This window comes from Acipenser ruthenus, unplaced genomic scaffold (genome assembly GCF_902713425.1).
Source record: "Acipenser ruthenus unplaced genomic scaffold, fAciRut3.2 maternal haplotype, whole genome shotgun sequence".
Taxonomy (NCBI): Eukaryota; Metazoa; Chordata; class Actinopteri; order Acipenseriformes; family Acipenseridae; genus Acipenser; species Acipenser ruthenus.
This window is the reverse complement of record NW_026707567.1, coordinates 1-12672: the sequence shown is the minus strand read 5'-3', so window position 1 is coordinate 12672 and position 12672 is coordinate 1. Positions and strand designations below refer to the sequence as shown.

The 12672-nt window shown below is 38.0% G+C and overlaps 1 long non-coding RNA gene across 2 annotated transcripts; it reads right to left on the bottom strand.

The window, feature by feature from the left end:
* Window positions 1-4212: 4212 nt before the first annotated feature.
* LOC131727757 (uncharacterized) lies at window positions 4213-12530 on the bottom strand. Of its 2 annotated transcripts, none has more exons than XR_009322276.1 (3): window positions 12417-12530; window positions 6291-6366; window positions 4213-4400 (listed from the first exon to the last, which is right to left on the bottom strand). It is a non-coding gene; the product is annotated as an uncharacterized LOC131727757 (long non-coding RNA). The 2 variants fall into 2 exon arrangements; XR_009322275.1 differs by lacking the exon at window positions 12417-12530 and adding an exon at window positions 11631-11850.
* Window positions 12531-12672: the final 142 nt, after the last annotated feature.

Below are 12672 nucleotides of genomic sequence, written 5' to 3'. Positions count from 1 at the left end.
CATGATAGCAGGCCTGAAAACCTCAAAAAATTAGTTTTTTTAAATTATTTTTTTTGCACATTTACGAAACAAAAGTGAACCTTTTTGTGATAAACTGTCGTTTTAAAACGGAAAGGGCAAAACACATTTTTTTGAGACCTAGTTACTACTGCTGCTGCTGCTGCTAGATTCCTAATTGGGCTTTTGTAATGTCAGGCTACTGTCGGGCTCACAACAGCGGCTTTGTCCCTCCAAGCATTGCGGGGCGCAACCCGCAGATAACTGTTTATTTCTCAATTAGCCTAAGCAATGGCACAGGTTCAGAGCAAGGCGTTCTCAATCCGCCGCGCTGATAATTGCTCGCATTAACAACAAATAAGTATCGTTTTCGGTTTGCCAGAAAAGTTGAAACCTGCACCACTGCTGCTTCTCATTTAAATTCAAGGCACATTGGCGGTCATTTGAGATCCACGCCTGCAATGCTGCTGGAGGCTTAATGTAACACAGAAGTTACAACTCAGCAGATTACACAGGAGAGAATATTCTGTTTCAGAATTATCCACGGGCACAAAAAAACACTTTTCAGCTTTTCTGCTGTATGCATATATAATATAAATGTACAAAAAGAAAGAAAAAAGCACATGGCTCTGTTGCTTCTAAAATTATAGATGCGTTCTCCATTTTAGACAAGACTATTAGACTGTTTTACTCCATGGAATAAAATGAGTGGTAATTTAATTAATCCTTCCTCTTCTATTAATTTCCTTGCTTAACGGCGCATGTTAAATAAAAACATATATATATATATATATATATATATATATATATATATATATATATATATATACACATACATATTATAGTAGAAGAAAATGGCTAAATAATAAAATAACCCACAGTGAAATCAAACATTTTCAGAACAAAAAATTTACATCAGTTCTTCAGAAACAAACAAACAAAAAAGGTTCCCTTTTTGCTGTTAACCTCGACAATGCATTTTATAATAGTGGCAATACTGACAACAACAGTGGGCACTATTCAACATTTCCTTCCAGAGGCAGGGTTGTTAGCTGTATGTAGGGAACAGTCTGAACACTAGATGGCACTGTTGCAATCTGCGTTGGCAAGATACAAATCCCTTTTGTCCTTGAACCACAGTGACTGATATAACATGGCCTGTGGCATCTCTTTATACAGAACGTGGAGGGAGTGATGTAATATATCGTAATATACTTTTTACAGAATTAAATCCTTTTTTTAGGGGATGTTCACACACTGGAGCCTTGTATTTCCAGTAATGAATTGTATTTTTAAAATGTGCAACCTCCAATTTTCAAAGATGTTGATAAAACAAGTAGGGAATGTTCAGCAAACCGACAAACCCTCACGTTCAGGTTTAAAACAAAACAAAACGACAATCTTCAAATGGAGCTTGAGGAGGGAGGTGCGTTAACTTTAAAAACAACTCAACGATGATGCTTCTTTTTTAATTTTATTTGAGGGGTATTGTACATCAACACTGCAGTGTGTTTCACTAAGGGAATTAGAAGCTGGTGTGCAAACAGAGAAGCTCCCTAACAGTGTTACTTGTCACCCAGTGTTTATCATTCTGACACAGACACAGAAGGGAGTATAAAGGGGGAGCTTCCGAGCTCATACCTGTGCCATCAGTCACTCTGGAGAGTATTACACACTCCCTTCATCTGCAGAGAGAGACCTCCATTCTGTGTATGGGAGACACCCCAGCAGAAGATCACATTTTACCTCAAACTGTGCACATACATAAACATACACAATATATACTTAGCCTGCACATAAAGGGATTTGAAAGTTACAGCTTCTATAGAAACAAACAAACAAACAAAAAATCAGACTCCCGCTAAATCTCACTAGGATTGTATGGCAATTTTAAAAACAGCAGTCATACTTTCTCAATATTTTATGCAATTTTTTCCCATGCAGTTGAAACAGTATTAGGACAATTTTCTTAAGAAAAAAAAAAATCTAGGCATATGTCAATATACTGGAGAAACCCACCCTTCAAAACAAAGGTACAGCACTACATAGTTACACTGTATTTTACTTGTATTTATTAAAGGCACACACAGTGAATGTGAGGATGTAACTACATACGTTAAGAACATGTACTGTATTTAAGTTATTTTCCCAATCACATAGTTATATTACAGTATTATTAAATAACTTTTCAAGCCCGGTGTACAGTAGCGTAATTTATTTTTTATCTGAAATTCAATTTAATATCAAATTAGTATCACCGATCTGTGGTTATGAATTCAGTAATAAGCCATGGTTTTGAGGAGGGTATTTTGATTGCGGTAGTTTCGTTTACACAATAATCTTTGTTTTCAGTATTTCATTAGAGCCTAAGCTGTTTGCTAATTCAGTCTGTGTTAAACAGCATCTAAATTCGAGGACATAGGATGCAGCTTGACATGACAGTCAATTAGTTTTATGCTCCATGTAAGGGTGTTCTAATTACATTACAGCATCCTAATTTACCTTAAATTACATTTCAATGAATTACAGCTGTGTGTGTGCGCGCATAGAGGTTTAAAATCGTGAATATTAAATAAGCATCTTGAAAAAGGATTCTGGAACTGACATTTTAAAAGTGATGCTCCAAATACCATGAATTAACAAATTACACACGTAGAACATTAAATCAGAAGACAGAAACATCAAATTACTTTTTTTTTTTTTCGTGTTTTAACTATTTCCCTTCTCTTGTTTCCTTGCTCCAGCAAAAACACTCTTGTGTACAAATTGAAAAAAAGATGTGTGAGTCTGTGATTCAGGCTTGTATTATTTATCATTCAATTCAATGCCCTCTTCCGTTCCCAGTGGAACTAGTTTAAATTGCATATACCAGTCCGTGGCTGGAACTTATACCTATAGAGCTGTATCCATATGCAAATAATGACCACCTAAATAGTGGCCACAAATTGATAATGATTTCCGACTGAATCCCACAGGAATAGCAGCTGAATATCTTATGCACTTAGTCCGAGCCCTAAAGTAATTCATTTTTAATTCAGCCTTGTTAAATTGTGGGGATTTCATTACCCGTATTCATTCCATGTTCGTTTGTAACACATGATGTTGCTCACATGTGTAAGGCATGCATTCATGCATGAATTAACCCTTTTTACAATCCCCTGGTGGGTGAGTAAGAGGGTATGAAGAAAAAATATCAATGGATGGAGGGGAAAGGGGAAATGTTTTTTTAATCATGATGAATTAACAGGGCTCAATTCAAAATGATTGACTATAGAACTCAGTGGAAGTGCATACGATATTCAGCTGTTATTCCTGTGATATTCAACCGGAATTCATTATGAATTTGCGGCCATTATTTTAAATTGTTACCATAATTATGATAACCACAGTACCTATATTATAATTATTTTATTATTATTTAGTTCTTAGCAGACACCCTTATCCAGGGTGACTTACAGTCGTAAACAAAAATACATTTCAAGAATCAGTATCCCTAGTCTTATTCCCTTATACCACTTCAAGACGAATTACCAGAAAATCCCTTAAAAAATACAGAGAATTCCACACAATTTAGGTTAACACAGCATGTCCTTTTCACAATATTGGTAACAGCAATACTAATGTGCTCTTAATAAATGTGTTTTTAGTGTGTTTGTTTGGGGGAAGGGCAGTTTTAAATTAGTGTGGTGCAAATATTATTGGTCAAATGAATCTGTTGTATTCATTTCAAGGCAAAGTAGAAGCAAGGAGAAAAAATCAATAAGGGGCCTTTTCAGTTGAGATATTTCTGCCAGCTTTTACAGCATGTCGTGTCACGTCTGCTATTAAACACCGATTAGTGTAACAGCCTCTCATTCCCTTGCCTGCTGCGATACCCCTGCAAGCATCTGTGTGGCGTTTCAGCTGGTTATACTGGTGTGAATGTAATGCTGGTGCTCTGCCAGTCTGACATCACATCACCACTTAGCAAAGAGAGTTGCCACAGTGCTTGCAAAAAAAAAAAATCTCCGTACAAAATCACCAAGTGTCCAAATTGGAATTACTTTTAGTATCTACTGTTCAAGGAATGTTACTGCTGATTTTTTTTTTTTTTTTTTAATAAAAAAGTGAGGTTTTAGAATAGATGTGAATCAGTCCTGAACCATGCCTCACAATTAGAGTAAGACACAAAAACTACAGTCTCCCAATCGCTATTTAGCTCCTAAATTGCTTGGGGACAAGGTAACAAGACAGAAAACCGTCCTGTTGAAGACTCTCTTTCTAAAGAACGCCGTTGCGTAAAACTGTCAACCAGGAAAAGAGCCATGGCTATGCAATAAAACATGCCTTCCTACCTGTTGTCTTGCAGGGTCTGTACTCTCATTCACATTTTCTCTCACATAGTTTAGAATACTTTCCATTACCTGATGAAAAAAAATATATATATAGGAACTACAGCACATATAGTGAGCAAGAACAAGAATTCCTATTGAGTTAATATGTAATGTACCCTGCAGAAAGTACACATTAGTATTCCTGACAATTTCCACACTTTGTTTTTTAACCTAATCAGCATTAATAATGAATAGACCTCAACGCAATACTCAAATCTAATCCTTCCAGCACTAAGCGGTTTGTACTGTCCTCGGTAACTGAGCAAACTTAAGTTAATATGTGTGAAGCCCACGGGTCCTTTCACTGGGGCATTTATGGAGTACTAAATGAGGCAGTTTGTGTTTAGTAGGTACACAGTGAAGCCAGATGATTGACGTGAAGGTCACTTTCTTTCTAAAGGTGATTCCTGGACAGCTCAAACGTGGCGCAGGGGTCACCTACCAACTTTTTCTCAGACAAAACCGAGGAAGTAATTACAGCGTTACTTTAGTTGGCTAATTTAGAGAAAGCAGATAATACCATCCGTCAGCAACACTGATTGGGACAAAGGTTGTGCATGCGGTTTAATTTCAGGCGGGTGACAGTGAAGGCAAGCAGCCCAATTAGACGGGGCTCAAACACACATCCATTTTTTATGAAATGTATTTACACTGGTAGAAAGTCGACCCTCCTGGGATGGCTACAGGCATTGCTTTTCAGCAGGGTTACTCCTGTGTAGTGAGGTTAAAACTGCAGGGAGCCTATTGCGGTGTGTAAATCAAACTGCAATATTAAAACCACTTATCACCGTGTATAAATCCAATTGCAATATTAACACCCCATCACACTGTATAAATCAAATAGCAGAGGAGAGATGGTAAGTTGGAACAGGGCTTTCCCCTTTCTTCTACTGTATTTGCTTATTGTGAAACAGAGAGACAGATCGTAATACCGCGGTCATCAAATTTAGAAACTAGATTTTCAGCGTAAAGTTAATTAGCAGGAGGATTATAGTGTTAAACAGCAGCAGTACTTGGACCCGTCACTGTTTAGATCACTAAAATAGACACCAATATGACAAGAATTTCTTTTTTTAAATATTTACTTTCTCCATTTATGGCAAGATATTTGTGAATTATCCATTTCTAATAAAAAAATTAAAATGCACAAACTTGATTTCAATTGCAATAAATTTCAATACAGCACGACTTGATTACTGGCCAGGTTCAGGAGTGTTTCAACTGCACAGCCTCCCCCATTTCTAAACTTACCTATTTGATAAAGTTGATTTCATTGTAAACCTGACCTGTATGTTTGCGAGAGATGGTCTAATTTGAATTGCTCTGAATTCTGGTATAATAAGCAAATACGGAGAATACTACATGCTGCATCTGAGAACTGATGATGATAATAATCTGGTCTTGAAACACAGTTGGCTGTTTAGGGGGACATACAAGTCTACCTTAGATCTGATTTCTATTTAATATATTCAATAGCTACATGAAGTAACCTGAACTATTTAAATAATCACATTTTTTTTTAAACAAAATGTATGTATATGCTTATTCTTATGTATTCTATATATTTTCAAAGCCTTGTAATATTAAAAACATTAAAATGACACGCTCAAATATGATAATGCTAAATAAATACCAGCCTTTTCTGTCTGTTCTGACATCCATTTGGATCATTTACTAAACAACAGGTTAGACTGCGATATACTACAGTAATTCACATGCAGATTGAGTGTGCACCTTTACCATGGGCAACATTTACTTGGGCTGGTAGATGAGTTGCTGGCAGTGAGTCCCACTTTTAGGCAGGATTTGAATCACCACCCCTCCATAAAGAAGAACACTTCTTTGTATCCCAGAAGGAAAGAAAAAAAAAGCAAACTGTTCAAAACTATATCAAAATGGAAAAAGATGTACTGTACTTACTCACAGAACTGGCACTTTGTGGTGTACGGCTCCCTTTAACTTTCTTGGCACTTGAGTTTTATTCAGAACACAAACTCTGGAACGAAATTAAACAAATATGGTTGCACTTAAAACACAGGTCGCATTTCATAGTTTCACAATTTTCCTTCTGACTCGGACACAGTGCATTTACCCAAGGACTGCATGTGGTGCTCATTCCTATGTGATTTAAGCAGACTAACCCAATATAGTCTGAATTATTTTGTTATACATACTTACGGCATGTCTTCCAAAACATTTCTGCCCAAAGAATGCATTTTCATCTTTAAACTGTATTTGCTTGCCTTACAGTTTACAGAGGCAGTATTTTATGAATAAAACAAACACACGGGTATTCTGTAAAGATTATATTATGAATTACTGGATATTCTCTTGTCAAAACGCTCTAAGTTGGACCAAAACCCAATTTGTGGCCCTAGGGGCTTATGTTACAATGGTTCAATTTTTCCCTCCTACAACCACCCATCCATAATTTAAGGTCAAAATGGTAGGCCACCTTCCTTTATTGTATTACAGATGCAACATAATACCTGAATCAGTGAGTTGAGCATGAACAAGGCCAGCACTGTATTTGGTACTGATACTTGCCTAAATGTCTATTCAATGTCCACCCCACCCCCCCCCTTGGAATAACAGTATTGTACATTATCCAAGGGTTATTGATAAGAGGAAACTGCACATAAACAATTTAAAATCTATTCCTGCTTTTTCACAAGTTCTCCATAATTACAGTTTTATACTGTAGACTCAATTTGACAAAATAACCTATATTTTGTGCCATTCACTTTGACACCTCAGGCATCAAACCAGCAATAAAAGCAATTAAGTTGAAAATAGGTCACAAGTGACTTGCGCTGAATATTCATGATGATTTTTTGTTCTGTACCTTTAGCATCATTGTTAAGAGCTTAATTTTCCCTTCCTTGATTCAGTAGTCACCTATGTGCGTGATGCATCCAGTTAGCTATTATCCAACACTGGAGAACCCACTGCAGTGCAACAATTTATCAAAACTCAATTGAATTACTAGCCCTGTAATCTAGTCAAATTAAAAGTCATCATGGAAATAAAGCATTTGAAACAGATAAGTCTAATTAGTATAATAGTTAAGAAATTAATTTCACCCTTGTGTTGCACAAGCCTTAGCAACTCTTACCACTTCCAATAACAATAACATTACAATGAGTTAATTAAAACATTTAATTGAAGATAACTTGCTTCTGTATAAACTAAAACATGGTTGCAGTAAAGCAACCCCTCTCTGCAACATAAACAATACACTGTACAAGCACAATTGGTCTTCCAACTGTGGTTTAGAACGCAACATAAGCTAGTGTCACCGATTCTGCTGAAACTGCTGCTGAGATAATAAGACATAAGCTTCATAATGAATAGTTTAAAGGTGTCTGATCTTTTTGTTGTGATGCTTGCTTGGAGAAAGTCTCGGTCACCAGCTGCTGCTAGTTACACTATGTAACTCATCAGCTCCACAATCTCCACGTTAGGGCCAAGATTAATAAGATACCTGCTATATGGCCATCACTGCAATATCAAAATTCAGCAGATGCTAGGATAACAGAGCAATACTGGTCTCAGCAGAGAAAGATGAGAATCAATAGATGATTTGGCACTGAAGCAAGGGCAGCGCATAAACATCAGACATGCCCCTGCCTGTGTGAAGCCAGTGTGAAGCCAGTGTCAAACCAGTGTGAAGCCAGTGTCACGCTAGTGTGAAGCCAGTGTCACGCTAGTGTGAAGCCAGTGTCCAGCCAGTGCCCGCTTCCTCCGAGCCAGAAATCCTTTCCAACATCAAGACGGTACACCTGGCCATGCACAATCCTCACTGTGAAGGCCTGGGGATGAAGGCGGCAGGTTCAACTGAGTGAACAGTCCAAGCTGCTGGTGAAGGTATTCTGTAACCATCCTCCTCTGCAGCTGTTCAGCACATGCTTTCTCAGAGGAGCGACATCACTTGTGGAAGACAGGTACTGGAAAGGGTCTTCAGTGAGAGCTCAGCTTAGCGACCTGTTCTATGAAATCTGACAGATGCCTCTCTTGCATGCTTGTTTGCTTCTGTTTTTAGTCCCTAAGGATGGCAGACCTTGTTATCATGCAAGTCCTGCACTATCACATCTAATCAGGAATCCAGGGTCTTTTACTTACTTCTTGAGATCTTTTTTGGATTTGCAGTTTCAGAGTAGCTGTCATTTGTCTCCATTGTCTGCTTATACATGCTTACAATGACGACAAACCTAATACCATAGCCAAGTATGTAACCCAAGTGCAACATTGCATTATTTAAATGAGGGATGCAAAATGGTAAAATAAGCATTAAACCTCTCTTTAAAAATGTGAGCAAAATGTCTTTAATATATGTAAAAACTAAACAATGTTATTAGTACATGTAATTACTGAGTGTAGAAGTAGGACTGAACTGAGCTGTTAAATGTTTGCATTGTTGGCTGCTGACAGAGGGAGCATATGGATGAAAACTGCTGTCATATCCAGCGAGGCAAAGGGAGACAATGCACACAAATTGGAAATTGGGTGAAACTGTTTATACCAAAACAGGTTAATTACTGTGCCTGCTCATCCTTTTCAAGTGTGAAGGGGCATTTATTCTACAGAGTGAGAATGCTCTATTTTATGAGCTTGAAATTCAAACTGAATTTTGTTTAATTAAAACAACAGCAATAAAGAAATAATTAACTATCCATCTAACATTTTTTTTTCACCATGGCCTTATCATTCTCAACCAGCAGCAAACAGATACCAAATAGTTGTGAATCTGCCCTACTGTACTTTTTCATTTTACATACAAAATTATGAATAGGCATAATAATACAAATTTATTACTACAATTTGCAAAGTACTTTTAGCAGTCTCCTGACACATTTTTCATTACTACTGCCACCTAAAAATTGTTTACAGGACTATTACTTCTAAACTGAATCTTTGTTGACATCATAGCTGTGAAATCTTCTTCTTCTTCTTCTTCTTCTTCTTCTTCTTCTGATGGATTAAACCATTAACATCCCTACAGATATAGCTCGGAAATGCATGCAATCCATGATAGGTACCAACAATGAAACCGACCTGCCTTCCAAGTACATTCATGAACTGCAGTGTCTTCACTGTATCAAATTAACTGTTTTTTGTAGGAACACCTGAATCAGCCTCCTGCAAATATTAAAGCTTCGACATGCCTGAAGTATGAAGTCTACAAGGAATCGATGGCCGCTCACCTTTCAGAATCCTCACACAGAGTAGCGTGGTGTGGCACAGTAGGTTGGTGTCACCTTACCAGAAGACTCTACCTAAATTAATCCTGTACGGCCACAGTTACATTCAGACCCAGAAGCTGGGTAAGCAGAGTCTATGTGGAATCAATTGTATCTTTATAGCATGGCAGAATCAGGACTGGAGGCATGGCACCATTTCTTTCCTGACAGGGATACTTCTACCAAGACTGCTACCTACCAATGCAGAGGGTCAGGGGGAGGTTTAATAAGCACAGATTTCCATTGGCATGTATAACTGCAGAATCTCGGTCCAGTTTAAACCCAGTGGTATGAGCTATACCATTTCTTCCTGGAAAGGGGATCCCCAACATATACTGTTCTAGTAGAAGAGTGTATGTTGAAAGTTGTAGTCACTCTTATTAAAAAAAGGGCTAATGAATGATGTTAAAAAAAGAGTATGACAACATTGTTATTAGGAGCTGATAATTATTGACAGTACCTCAGTTTTAAATGATAGAACTGTTAAAGAATAATAATAATAATAATAATAATAATAATAATAATAATAATAATAATAATAATAATAATAATCCAGTCAAGCATAGGTTTATAAATGTGATACAAAATACTTTCTTGAGTTTTGGGTGCATATCCTTGGTGCCTTAGATCTTTAAATACCCAGAGACAGTTTAAATAAAGATTCTGACTTTTGACAGAAACATTTTCAGACCAGAACTCTGTTAATTTACATGATAAGCAGCACACAGTACTAAAACAGTGCATGACAATGTTGATATGCTAGAAATAACTAACTTAACAATTCAGAAATATGCATATGATATTTTAAAAAACAAACAAAGAAACGAGACACCCTTAAAATTCAATAAATTGTCCCTGTGTCATGCCTCTGTGGCCTTGCTAGAGCCAGACTAGCCATTGTTTCAGCTTTTCTCTCCCCCTCGCATGCTAACTAAGCAGGGCTAAGAGAACGTCTTCCAAGAGCCCAGGCAGCTTTGGATAGATGCCAGCCTGTTCAGTGGGATGCACTTGGTTTCTGCTGCAAAGCCAAAAGAGGGTTTAAGAGCACAACTGAGCCCTGGCTAATTTAACCGTGTCTCTGGCTCAACGACAACTAATGAAGGAAAGACAAATATCCGGTTTATCCGCTTTATTGATCTGGTTTGTTGGTGCAACACTTACCCCTAATAATAAGTGAAATAAATAAATAAAAACAGAAACACCCATTGCCCTTTAGGAAACAATTAATTCATGCCGCATTGGCCTTGTCCGCAAATTCACAATAAAAACCCATCTCGCCTCAAAAAAACCTAAATAACAAACTACGGCTAACTCAGAAAGTAAACATACTGGAGGACGGAGGCTCAGTTAAAAACAGCTTTTCTTCCTTTTTTCTATTTTTTTTCCCCCGCAATACAAGAAAGGAGTCCACTGCGGCCATTTCTGTCTAAGGAATCCGAGCTGCGGAAATATCCAGAAAGAAAAAAGAAGAAAAAAAAAAACGCCTGTGAAAGCTGAGAATTCTCCCCTGGCTTTCTCTTTCGCCAATCAACAATCAGCAAGCATGACAAATAATTGTTTGCAGCTGTCATTAGCTGAAAACAAGGCAAATCTGCATATGCTTAATCTTAATTAGGCAGACTTGGCAAGAAGCCTCAGCGACAGTACCAAACAACATCCTCACAAAAGGGGACAAAGCTTTGGCTGCAGAAAAAAAAGATAACAGAAACCAAACAGGCTACAAACGAATGGTAACAAAGGACAAGACAAAAAAAGGGCCATGCTTAAAAAAAAAAAAATTAATAATAATGAAAAAGGTGCCAGAAAAGATGCCAACGTTTCCTTACGGTGTTCTCCTTTTTTCTGTCTCACTCGCGCTCCCCTTTGTGCTGCATCCCAGCACTTACTGCTCAAGCAGTCTCAGCCTGGGCAGCTGCAGTGCCGCAATAGTGGAGTTAATAGAAATTAAAAGCGCAGGATGTTTTTGTTTTTTCTTGTCACACAGAATGCACCTGATACTAATTAATCAACTCTCGTTTACCTCTCAAACGAGCAGGCATTGATCGACGACTTTGAGAAATTTCCACTGGGGACGAAGAAGAAAAGGAAGGCAAAAAAAGAAATGGGAAATGAAAACTGAGGACTAACAGTTTTGGTTGCTGCAGCTTGGCACTGGTAGCAGTACTGTAATATGAATTAGGATTTATGTGAGGAAAAAAAACCCTTGCTGCTGCACAGGGAGGGGAAAAAACAGGTCACAGGCTCTGCAGTAAATGCTCTGCAACGGCACACTGCAAAACGTATTCATCACACTCCAGACTGCCGCTGACGTCACCCAGACACCAACTGCAACTTTGCATGATGCCATGCTTGATTCATCAGAGCACTTTCGCAAAAAAAAAAAAAACGACACAACAAGAATAAAAACAACAACAAAAAAACAATAGAGGAAAAAAAAGGTTTGAATGGTGATGGTAGGGTTTCCAAATCATTTATTGACAGTTGTTCCCAGAACGCCGGAGCATATCCGATGACAAGATGCTATTTAGTTTGTACACAGACTGCTGAACAGAACAAAACAAAAATCCTCTGATGATTTGGAACCCTGCCACTTTCCTACCCAGAGCAAAAGCTTTGGACTGCCTACTAGCGCTAGCACAGGCTATGCAGCATCTGTACCTTTTGGCACGCTTGCATGTTTTTTTTTTTTTTTGTCTACAATCTTAAATAGTGCCAACCGCACAATGACGGACCTGAAACACACCCCTGTGATGCCCGCTCCCATTATTTGGTATTAAAGGGTTGAATTGTGTTGATTTCTCCTTACCTGGCACTGAATGCTGAGGAATGCCACGGCGAGACAAGTGGCAGCAGCCTTCTGCAGTCCAGCACATTCAGCAGACGCAGTGAGAAAGAGAAACACTAGTGATGGCGGAAGGGAAGATTTGAGGCGAATTAAAATGTCGGCGCACAGTGTTTGGGGGTAAACTTCCGACTATTGTCGAATCTTGAAATTCTAAGGCTATAGCGAATGACTTTCCGGGAACTTGCAATTCGTGTGTTTCATGAATATGTTTAGAAAC